The following is an 11,591-nucleotide window of genomic DNA, read 5'->3' as shown; positions in this document are numbered from 1 at the left end:
TAAACAAAGCTAGCTAGATAGCCAACGAGCTGGGAGTATCCGGAAACCCTGTCTCGGTCGCAAATCCTTTTGCGACAGCATGCCTCTTCCTTTTGGACACAACGTATAAGAATATTCTGAGTTATGAAGTTATGAAAACTGGTTGTTTTGCAAATGTTGAACTTATAATATGGCTACTAATACTTGGAAAGCTAAATCAAAGTCCAAGTATATAGATTTGACGATATTCTTGCAGAAAAATGGAATATGAACGGGAATGTCCCCTTCACAATTTGCCCAAATGTACTTGGGGACATCTCACTAAAAGTATTGTTGTTCACTCATTTTTCAAGTTATCCATCTGAAACTTTGCAAATACACTGCTGCCATCTTGTGTACACTATCGGAATTACAACCAGCGTGATGGCTTTAACAGTGACCTTTCTCTTGCATTTCAAAGATGGTGGTAGAAAAACACTGTTTTTTTTTTTTCTTTGTATTTTTTTTCTACCAGATCTATTGAGTTATATTCTCCTACATTCAATTCACATTTCCACAAACTTCAAAGTGTTTCCTTTCAAATAGTATCAAGAATATGCATATCCTTGCTTCATGGCCTGAGCTACAGGGAGTTGGATTTGGGTATGTCATTTAGGCGAACATTTTTAAAAAGTGGGCTATCCCTAATTAAACCATTACCCCACAGTGGTGGAGATGGGCTGCTGAGAAGCCAGTCTCATTGCTTATGTTTAATTAATGGTATTTTCTAGACTTATTTATGCTTCATAAATGGCTAGGGGGTCCAATATTAGATCCATGTTGTTTATTAAATGTCTGGGTTTTATTGCGTACTGTTAGATGGGAAGTATTTTGCTACTGTGAAGATGGAAAAATGTGTCTGGGAAAGGGGTTAGGGATGTAAGGGTTAGGCTTGGCGCTGGGACAGTGATAAAAGGTCTACATACCTGTGGTTCTGCTAGACTGGTGTTAAGCAAGGGGTGGTCAGGGGAGAGCTGACACACACACACACACACTTACTGTAAGATAGGACCACCAAAGCTAGTGGTCTACGAAAGAAAGAATGTCAAGAAATGTCCCATCCACAGACATGGTGAAATACAAAACACAAAAGTCACAATTGCACAACCAATATCATAACACCATATTGCTGTCCTTGAAACCATACAATAAAAACAGATGTGATAGAAAGCAGGAATGAGACAGAGAGAGTATAGACACAGACACACAGATATGTAAAGAGACAGAGAGAGAGTAGAGACACAGACACACACAGAAATGTAGAGAGACAGAGAGAGAGTAGAGACACAGACACACACAGAGATGTAGAGAGACAGAGAGAGAGTAGAGACACAGACACACACAGAGATGTAGAGAGACAGAGAGAAGAGTAGAGACACAGACACACACAGAGATGTAGAGAGACAGAGAGAGAGTAGAGACACAGACACACACAGAGATGTAGAAGAGACAGAGAGGAAGAGTATAGACACAGACACACAGATATGTAAAGAGACAGAGAGAGAGTAGAGACACACGACACCACAGAAATGTAGAGAGACAGAGAGAGAGTAGAGACACAGACACACACAGAGATGTAGAGAGACAGAGAGAGAGTAGAGACACAGACACCACACAGAGATGTAGAGAGACAGAGAGAGGTAGAGACACAGACACACACAGAGATGTAGAGAGACAGGGAGAGAGAGTAGAGACACAGACACACACAGAGATGTAGAGAGACAGAGAGAGAGTAGAAACAGCAGACACACACGAGATGTAGAGAGACAGAGAGAGAGTAGAGACACAGACACACACAGAGATGTCGAGAGACAGAGAGAGAGTAGAGACACAGACACAGACACACACAGCGATGTAGAGAGACAGAGAGAGAGTAGAGACACAGACACACACAGAGATGTAGAGAGACAGAGAGAGAGTAGAGACACAGACACACAGAGATACAGAGAGAAAAATGAAAGAGAAAGAGAGGGAAAAGGATGATCATTAGTTCAGTGACCATGTAATGGTACAATCAAATGCATGGTGCCACAGTAACTGGAGCTTACAGCTGTCCTGTGGTTGAGAGGCCTATAAGAGTCCTATAATGAGTGTAGTCCATGAGTTACTGTACCTACCTCTCTCTCTCTCCCATCGTCTGGAAGCTTTTTCTCCATCCTTCCTCCCTTCTTCCCCCCCTTCCATCCTGGTATTATGTATTTAAACTGTCAGATCAAACACAATCCCTTGTAAAAACCAGGATAGTTCTCCTAATCAGCCAAATTGCGGAACYCCATGCCTGAGGGGAAGACTTCCCTTTTTCCTCCCCCTCTTCTCTTCTCTTCGCTGGAAGACATTACCTAATGTCATCAAACCAACCGTTACGCTCTTCAGCATCGGTGTCTCATTGATGCAAACGGATGTCTCTGTTTCTTTTTTATTGGGGAAAAAATGGACAGTTCATTATCTTCCACTTTATGGTACTGTGCGAGGTATGTGGCGAATACTGCTGCTACAAGGCACTAAAGTGCCTGTGCTCTTGAAAAGACGCGAGATGTGGATTAATTCTTTTTAATATCTATTGATACTTGAGCCTGTTGAATCTTGATGATAATGTGCTGTTGTTGACCTTCAACAGCGACCAGTTGACCTCCAACCAGAATCCCAAAGTGGTTCCTCATATAACTCAGGGGCAGTCTCATCACATGGTTTTGTTTTGTATGCGTCCGAAATGCAACTAGCTCTCACAGTCTCAAGTCAGAATTAGACATTCATCCATGTTTCTGAAATGTACAATTTCGAAGTGTTGAAGGTACATTTTTAAGGTAAGGGTTAAGTTTAAGCAATAAATCTGAAATCTTAAAGTTAGCCATTAACTCCGAATGGTTAAGGTAAGGGTTAAGGTTTGGGATTGGCTTAAAACAAAATTCTCAAAACAACATTTCATCTCTGGATTCGAACTTGCAATCCCTGCCCACAACGCCCTGGCGGCAAATCTGACCATGACTCCATTTTGTTGCTCCCAGCTTATAGACAGAAACTAAAACAGGAAACGCCCGTGCTCAGGTCTATCCAACGCTGGTCTGACCAATCGGATTCCATGCTTCAAGATTGTTTCGATATGGTGGACTGGGATATGTTCCGGATAGCCTCAGACAATAACATTGATGTATACGCTGACACGGTGAGCGAGTTTATTAGTGCATCGGAGATGTCGTACCCACTGTGCCAATTAAAACCTTTCCTAACCAGAAACCGRGGATGGATGGCAGCATTCGCGCAAAACTGAAAGCACAAATCACCGCTTTTAATCATGGCAAGGCGACTGGAAACATGACCGAATACAAACAGTGTAGCTATTCCCTCCGCAAGGCAATCAAACAAGCAAAGCGTCAGTATAGAGACAAAGTAGAGTCGTAATTCAACGGCTCAAACACGAGACGTATGTGGCAGGGTCTACAGTCAATCACGGACTACAAAAAGAAAACCAGCCCCGTCGCGAACATCGACGTCTTGCACCCAGACAAATAAAACAACTTCTTTGCTCGCTTTGAGGACAATACAGTGCCACTGACACGGCCCGCTACCAAGCCTGTGGGCTCTCATTCTCCGAGGACAACGTGAGTAAAACATTTAAACGTGTTAACCCTCGCAAGGCTGCCGGCCCAGATGGCATCCCTAGCCACATTCTTAGAGCACGTGCAGACCAGCTGGCTGGCTGGTGTTTACGGATATATTCAATCAATCCCTATCCCAGTCTGCTGTCTCCACATGCTTCAAGATGGCCACCATTGTTCCTGTTCCCAAAAAAGCAAAGGTAACTGAACTAAATTACTATCTCCCCATTGCACTGACTTCTGTCATCATGAAGTGCTTTGAGAGTCTAGTCAAGGATCATATCACCTCCACCCTACCTGATACCCTAGACCCACTCCAATTTGCTTAACGCCCCAATAGGTCCACTGACGATGCAATCGCCATCACACTGCACACTGCCCTAACCCATCTGGACAAGAGGAATACCTATGTAAGAATGCTGTTCATTGACTACAGCTTAGCATTTAACACCATAGTACCCTCCAAACTCGTCATCAAGCTCGAGACCCTGGGTCTCGACCCTGCCCATCATCCAGAAGGCGAGGTCAGTACAGGTGCATCAAAGCTGGGACCGAGAGACTGAAAAACAGCTTCTATCTCAAGGCCATCAGACTGTTAAACAGCCATCACTAACATAGAGAGGCTGCTGGCAACATACAGACTCAAATTTCTGGCCTCTTTAATACATGGACTTACAGTGCCTTGCGAAAGTATTCACCCCCCTTGGCATTTTTCCTATTTTGTTGCCTTACAACCCGGAATTAACATTTATTTTTGAGGGGGTTTGTATCATTTGATTTACACAACATGCCTACCACTTGGATTTTTTTTATTGTGAAACAAACAAGAAATAAGACAAAAAAACAGAAATCTTGAGCGTGCATAACTATTCACCCCCCCATCTAGCCACTGGGATTTTTGCCCATTCTACAAGGCAAAACTGCTTCAGCTCCTTCAAGTGGGATGGGTTCCGCTGGTGTACAGCAGCCTTTAAGTCATACCACAGATTCTCAATTGGATTGAGGTCTGGGCTTTGACTAGGCCACTTCAAGACATTTAAATGTTTCCCCTTAAACCACTCGAGTGTTGCTTTAGCAGTATGCTTAGGGTCATTGTCCTGCTTGAAGGTGAACCTCTGTCCCATTCTCAAATCTCTGGAAGACTGAAACAAGTTTCCCTCAAGAATTTCCCTGTATTTAGTGCCATCCATCATTCCTTCAACTCTGACCATTTTCCTAGTCCCTGCCGATGAAAAACATCCCCACAGCATGATGCTGCCACCACCATGCTTCACTGTAGGGTTGGTGTTCTCGGGGTGATGAGAGGTATTGGGTTTGCACCAGACATAGCATTTTCCTTGATGGCCAAAAAGCTCAATTTTAGTCTCATCTAACCAGAGTACCTTCTTCCATATGTTTGGGGAGTCTCCCACATGCCTTTTGGCAAACACCAAATGTGTTTGCTTATTTTCTTCTTTAAGCAATTGCTTTTTTTCTGGCCACTCCTCTGTAAAGCCCAGCTCTGTGGAGTGCATGGCTTAAAGTGGTCCTATGGACAGATACTCCAATCTCCGCTGTGGAGCTTTGCAGCTCCTTCGTGGTTATCTTTGGTCTCTTTCTTGCCTCTCTGATTAATGCCCTCCTTGCCTGGTCCGTGAGTTTTGGTGGACGGCCCTCTCTTGGCAGGTTTGTTGTGGTGCCATATCCTTTCAATTTTGTATAATGGATTTAATGGTGCTCTGTGGGAAGTTCAAAGTTTCTGATATTTTTTATAACCCAACCCTGATCTGTACTTTTCCACAACTCCTTGGTCTTCATAGTGCCGCTTGCTTGGTGGTACCCCTTGCTTAGTGGTGTTGCAGACTCTGGGGCCTTTCAGAACAGGTATATATATATATATATATATATATATATATATATATATATATATATATATATATATACTGAGATCTTGGGACAGATCATGTGACACTTAGATTGCACACAGGTGAACTGTATTTAACTAATTATGTGACTTCTGAAGGTAATTGGTTTCACCAGATCTAATTTAGGGGCTTCATAGCAAAGGGGGTGAATACATATGCACGCACCACTTTTCAATTTTTATTTAAAAAACATTTTTTAAACAAGTWATTTTTTTCATTTCACTTCACTTCACCAACTTGGACTATTTTGTGTATGTCCATTTCATGAAATCCAATGTATATATTGTATTCTATACCATCTACTGCATCTCGCCTATGCCGCATGGCCATCGCTCATCCATATATTTATGTACATATTCTTATTCAACCCTTTACATTTGTGTGTATAAGGTAGTTGTTGTGAATTTGTTAGATGACTTGTAATATATTACTGCATTGTCGGAACTAGAAGCCCAAGCATTTCGCTATACTTTCATTAACATCTGCTAACCATGTGTGTGACCAATAAAATTTGATGTGATTTGAAACCAAAACCTCAACCTACTTGAAGGTAGCAGCGCTCAATGTTGCCCCTAGTGGCCGGTTTCCACATCATATCTTGAAGTCCTCAGACTTGGATGGACGTTGAATACTGACTTGTATCACGGGTGACCTGGCTGCCCAAATGGGACCCTATTCCCCATAAAGTGCACTATGTTTGACCAGAGTCCTATGGGCCCTGGTCAAATGTATTACAATGCATAGGCAATAGGGTGCCATTTGTGACAGATACTACATCCCTGGACCACAACTGCTCTTGCCTCTAAACCCATGGTCCACCACACACTAGACCAATACAACCTATCTTGACAGAGGTGAGATGGAGTCCACCAGAGGTGAGCTTAAGACATAATAAATCCCACTGGTTAGTTTCCTTGGAAGTAACCACATCCTTCTCCTCCTATTCCTCCTCTTCCTCCTCTTCCTCCTCCCACTCCCCCTGTCCTTATTTCAGAGCTGAAATGAAATCTCAGAGAACAATAGGGAATGAAAAAGGGTAAAAATAGAATCTATTCCAAGAGGCGACCGACCAGTACTGTCTTCAGTATTTGTACGTAATGACTCTTTGTGAAAAAAGAAGGCTATTTTACTCAAAGAGCAAAATTGTCTCAGCTTTTTATTTGATTGCTTTCATTCTTGTTCAATCCATTCCTCTCTCTGGAGCTGGTTAGGAGGACTTTGGTTACAAAAGCTCTTATTTTGGGTCATTGTATTCCAGTGTTCCAGATCATAACAACATGGTCTACAAAAGTAGTGCACTATATACGTAGGGAAMAAGGTGCAATTTGGGACACAGTAAAGGTCATTGTACTAGCGTAGCTAGCTCAGGAAGCTGGTTAGTAGTGTAGAGGCAGTTAGCAGTGCTGGGTCAAGGACCCATTAGTCTGTTATTTTCAGAGAGGGTAGCGTCCTCAGGTTTATCACCTCAGCTACTCACATCCTCATATCCATTTACTCACTGCTTATTCACTACTTCCCAGCTCACTGTATTGGCTCAGGATGGCTTTTTGACACAAGGGGAAAATTAATCTCGACCAGTTCTGTCCAGATCCAGACATCTTTCAGCCAACATCACTATTCTGTTTGTTATCAGTTCCTCAATGATCGCAGAGCTTCTCCTGTGTTTTTCCATGTTGCATTTCAAAAGCATTGTTGTTGGTGGTGTTCTTAGAATTGTTTCTGGATACAAGGCAGAACTTTCAAGTTGGAAAGGTAAACCAAAAGGCCCCTTTAAGAGTGTAAAGCCAGAGAACACGGCCACGTGTTTATACTGACTACAGATCATTTGGTTTTACACCAAGCAGAAAGATATACTTGATATATGTTTATTTTATGTCATAGTAAAATAAACAACAGATAACTTCCCTGTTTACACTAGTTCATCTGGTCCTCTGAAGATGATCATAATTCAGTGGAAAATTGTCTAATTAGTTACTGCCGTCTCTTCCAAGTCCAACGTTCAGAGCAAAGCCCTTCTCTTTCCCTAATAAACCGACTGGGACAGGGTGAAGAGTTTGTGTTATTACTAGCCTACACTAGCTGGCAGTCAATCTGTGTAACTTGGGTTAGCCAAAGAAGGAAAGAAAGAAGAAGAGGAGCAGAACTGGTCAAGGTCTTGGACATAGAAGCAATTAGAGGAGGGAAAACCATGGGAGAAAGAGCAGAGAAAAGCTATTGTAAATCTTGACCCCGGCCAAGTTTATGACAGTGGAGGATAACGCGTGTCTAGAAAGAGGGTGAGAGGATTAAACGTAGTTCCAGGCAGCTCCTCCACACTGCACTGTCTTGGGTTTCTCTCTGCTCCTGATTGCAGCTGGATGCGAAGGAAGTAACCTCTGGATGGGTGACTCATCGCTTGGAGTCAGGCCTCACTGATCGCTTTTTGAGCCTCAAAGAGAATGGACCATCTTCATAGTACTCGACAGGTTCTTTATGTGTTTCTTCCAAGAGCCACACTCATCACTAGCCTGTGTCAAGCTTTTGCCAGTTATTTTAATGTTTGCAATAAATAAAGATGACTTATCATGTTGATTACTGATGCATACTAAAATGGGCTTATAGTTCTTGCCTACGTTCCAAATGGCACCATATTCCCTATATAGTGCACTACTTTTAACCATATCACCCTCAGTCAAAGTAGTGCACTGCATATTTTTTATTTAACCAGGCAACTCAGTTAAAAGAACAAATTCTTATTTACAACGACAGCCTAGGAACAGTGGGTTAACTGGCATGTTCAGGGGCAGAACTACAGATTTTTACCTTGTCAGCTCAGGGATTTGATGTAGCAGCTTTTCGGTTACTGGCCCAATGATCTAACCACTAGGCTACCAGCTTTGAGGGTCATTTGGAAACGAGGYCAGTAGGAGAGGGAATTTTCAAATCCATGTGCTGTCAGAACCTATATGGAATGGGGTACAGTTGCCTTTCTAAAGTCTACCTTCTTATGCCTCAGTGCACTGGCTTCAGTGTTTGTAGTATATGTCTCCAAGCCATTCACCGTTYTTTTGAGCCAAGATGCAGGTGGTGATGACTTTTTTCCTTCGCTTCCCTGCACCTACCTCCATCATCTCCACTGGTCTCAATCCTCACGTGTGACCTGTCCAGGGTCACCTCTAAATATGAGCCTGACTCCCCCGTCCTCACTCCCTACTTCGCCCCAGGGGGTTAACGACACCCCCTTAAAGTGCTCCCCCCACTTCTCCGTTGGATTCCAATCTAACCGCTTGCATCCTCTCCCATCCCCCCTGGGCCTGGGCGCCCCATCTTGATCGGACTGGAAGGGGGACTGTTTCCATGGCAACACACTGTGTGTTTGTGTACACACAGTGGTTTCGGGAGCCGGGGGGGTTCAGGAAGAGGAAATTACTCACCATGGAGAAATACAGGTCACTGTGACTGGGGGCTCAGGGGAGTAGCAGCCACCCATACTGGGGGAACCACAGAATCCCCCCCAACAAGACCCACCCTGTTCCCCACTCTCCACTCAGACTTTCACCGCCACCTATCCACCCCGGTTCCCCTCTAGTTATGATTAGAAACCATAACATCATGCTTCACTGTCAAAATGTGTCCACATTCATTCAGCCTCTACTGCTTAACAACCTGTTTGTCTGACTAGACTAGGGGCCCCTGTTACCCCTCCAAAGGACTAGGGGTTTTAAAGGTGTAATCATCCACATGGACTGATCACAAAGGATCCTATCTTCCTCTGACATTTGGTAATCAGGAAGGTAAGGGTTTGTGTGTGTGTGTGTGTGTGTGTGTGTGTGTGTGTGTGTGGTGTGTGTGTGTGTGTGTGTGTTGTGTGTGTGTGTGTGTGTGTGGTGTGTGTTGTGTGTGTGTGTGTGTGTGTGTGTGTGTGTGTGTGTGTGTGTGGTTCTGGGACTTTGATAATTCGCCTCATGTTTCCTCAGGCCTGTTCAGTACCCCCAAGATAGCTGCTTTGATCCAACAAGAAATGGCTACTATACTAGTTACTACTCACGATTATCGTGTCAAAGTCATTACTGGTATTACAGGACGTTAATTAATTAATACACTTGGAAAAAAAGGGCTACCTAGAAAGCAAAAGAGTTGAGCTACAGAGACAGCAAAATAACCCGTGTGTGTGTGTGTGTGTGGTTCTGGGACTTTGATAATTCGCCTCATGTTTCCTCAGGCCTGTTCAGTACCCCCAAGATAGCTGCTTTGATCCAACAAGAAATGGCTACTATACTAGTTACTACTCACGATTATCGTGTCAAAGTCATTACTGGTATTACAGGACGTTAATTAATTAATACACTTGGAAAAAAAGGGCTACCTAGAAAGCAAAAGAGTTGAGCTACAGAGACAGCAAAATAACCCAATATGATTATAGGTAGCCTCTTTTCCTCTAAGAGTGTACATACCCGCTTAGGTGGATAAAACCAGCCCAAACTCTAGTGGATTATGTGCTGTCAAGCCATATTTAGAATGTTGAAATTATGTCATGGTGTAACAGTTTAATTTTACATCCATCCCCTCGCCCATACCCGGGCTCAAACCAGGGACCCTCTGCACACATCAAGAACAGTCACCCACGAAGCATCGTTACCCATCGCTCCACAAAGGCCGCGGCCCTTGCAGAGCAAGGGGAACCACTACTTCAAGGTCTCAAAGCCAGTGACGTCATCGTTTGAAAGGCTATTAGTGCGCACCACCGCTAACTAGCTAGCCATTTCACATCGGTTACATTGGCGTGACATTTTTTATCCATGGCAATTTCCAACCCGCCGCTAGGGGCAAGGCGAATGCCTGTTACAATCTCGTAGATTTGTGACGAACTAGGCACTAGTTTTGTATTATTGTTATGTTTCTGTTTTACCCTATCCCAAACCTAAATTTAACCACTCTGAATTAATGACCAAACTTAATTTCAACCCTATCCCAACCTTATCCCAAACATTAACCAGTCTGAATTATTGACAGCACAGATATGGCAAAATAAGCCATAATTAAAAGGGCAAGACATGCCATATATCTGTTGCCTGCAGTTCTGTCAAATGTGTCAATTTTCTTTCGAGGTTGTGTTGAATATCTCATTTCTTGAGGTTTCACTTTTTTGTTGTTGATGTTTTCTCAGTGCAGAGTCATTTCGCACGAAGGAAAGTTGGTCTCAGACTAAGACTCATTCTTCTGAAGTTTGTCTGGGTATTTTTACTCCCCTGAGGGGCATTGCCATAACTTTCTAGACAAATTGTGCTTTATCTTGCAGTTTGGCATTTCCTTAACTCGGCCATTGATTTCGGTGGTACCGTTGTTACTGTTTGAAAAATGAGGGCAGGATCTGAAGATTTTTTGATTAATTCCCAACCCCACTCTATGCCTAAATGTTTGACTCTGAGGCTGCAGTGCTTTAGATCAGTGCTCTGTTCCAATGGGACCCTCATATATAAGGCCATTATAGCCAATCAAAGGGAAATATAAAAAGGTGGATTTTGGTTGGGTAAAATAATGGGCAGGAAAGCTTTCATTAACGACCTGAATGAATCTTCAGTATAGGCGACTTTCTTGCAGGCCAAGCATTCCCTGGACGGCGTTAAATCAATCTGAATATCCATGGGTGTCATCACACAGCCAGCCTAATGGTTATGAAAGAGCCCTGTGAGAGAGAAAAGGGGGAACTTTTTCTCTTTCTTTTTCTCTCTCTCTCTCTCTCTCTCTCTCTCTCTCTCTCTCTGGTCAAAAGTTTTAGAACACCTACTCTTTCAAGGGTTTTCTTATTTTTTTTACTGTTTTCTACATCGTAGAATAATAGTGAAGACATAAAAACTATGAAATAACACATATGGAATCATGTAGTAACCAAAAAAGTGTTAAACAAATCAAAATATATTTTATTTGAAGGAGTTGCTACATATGCTGAGCACTTGTTGGCTGCATTTCCTTCACTCTGAGGACCGACTCATCCCAAGCCATCTCAATTTGGTTGAGGTCGGGGGATTGTGGAGGCCAGGTCATCTGATGCAGCACTCCATCACTCTCCTTCTTGGTAAAATAGCCCTTACAC

This window comes from Salvelinus sp. IW2-2015, linkage group LG8 (assembly GCF_002910315.2).
Source record: "Salvelinus sp. IW2-2015 linkage group LG8, ASM291031v2, whole genome shotgun sequence".
Classification (NCBI taxonomy): Eukaryota; Metazoa; Chordata; class Actinopteri; order Salmoniformes; family Salmonidae; genus Salvelinus; species Salvelinus sp. IW2-2015.
The sequence above is the reverse complement of the archived record's forward strand: the minus strand, read 5'-3'. Positions refer to the sequence as shown.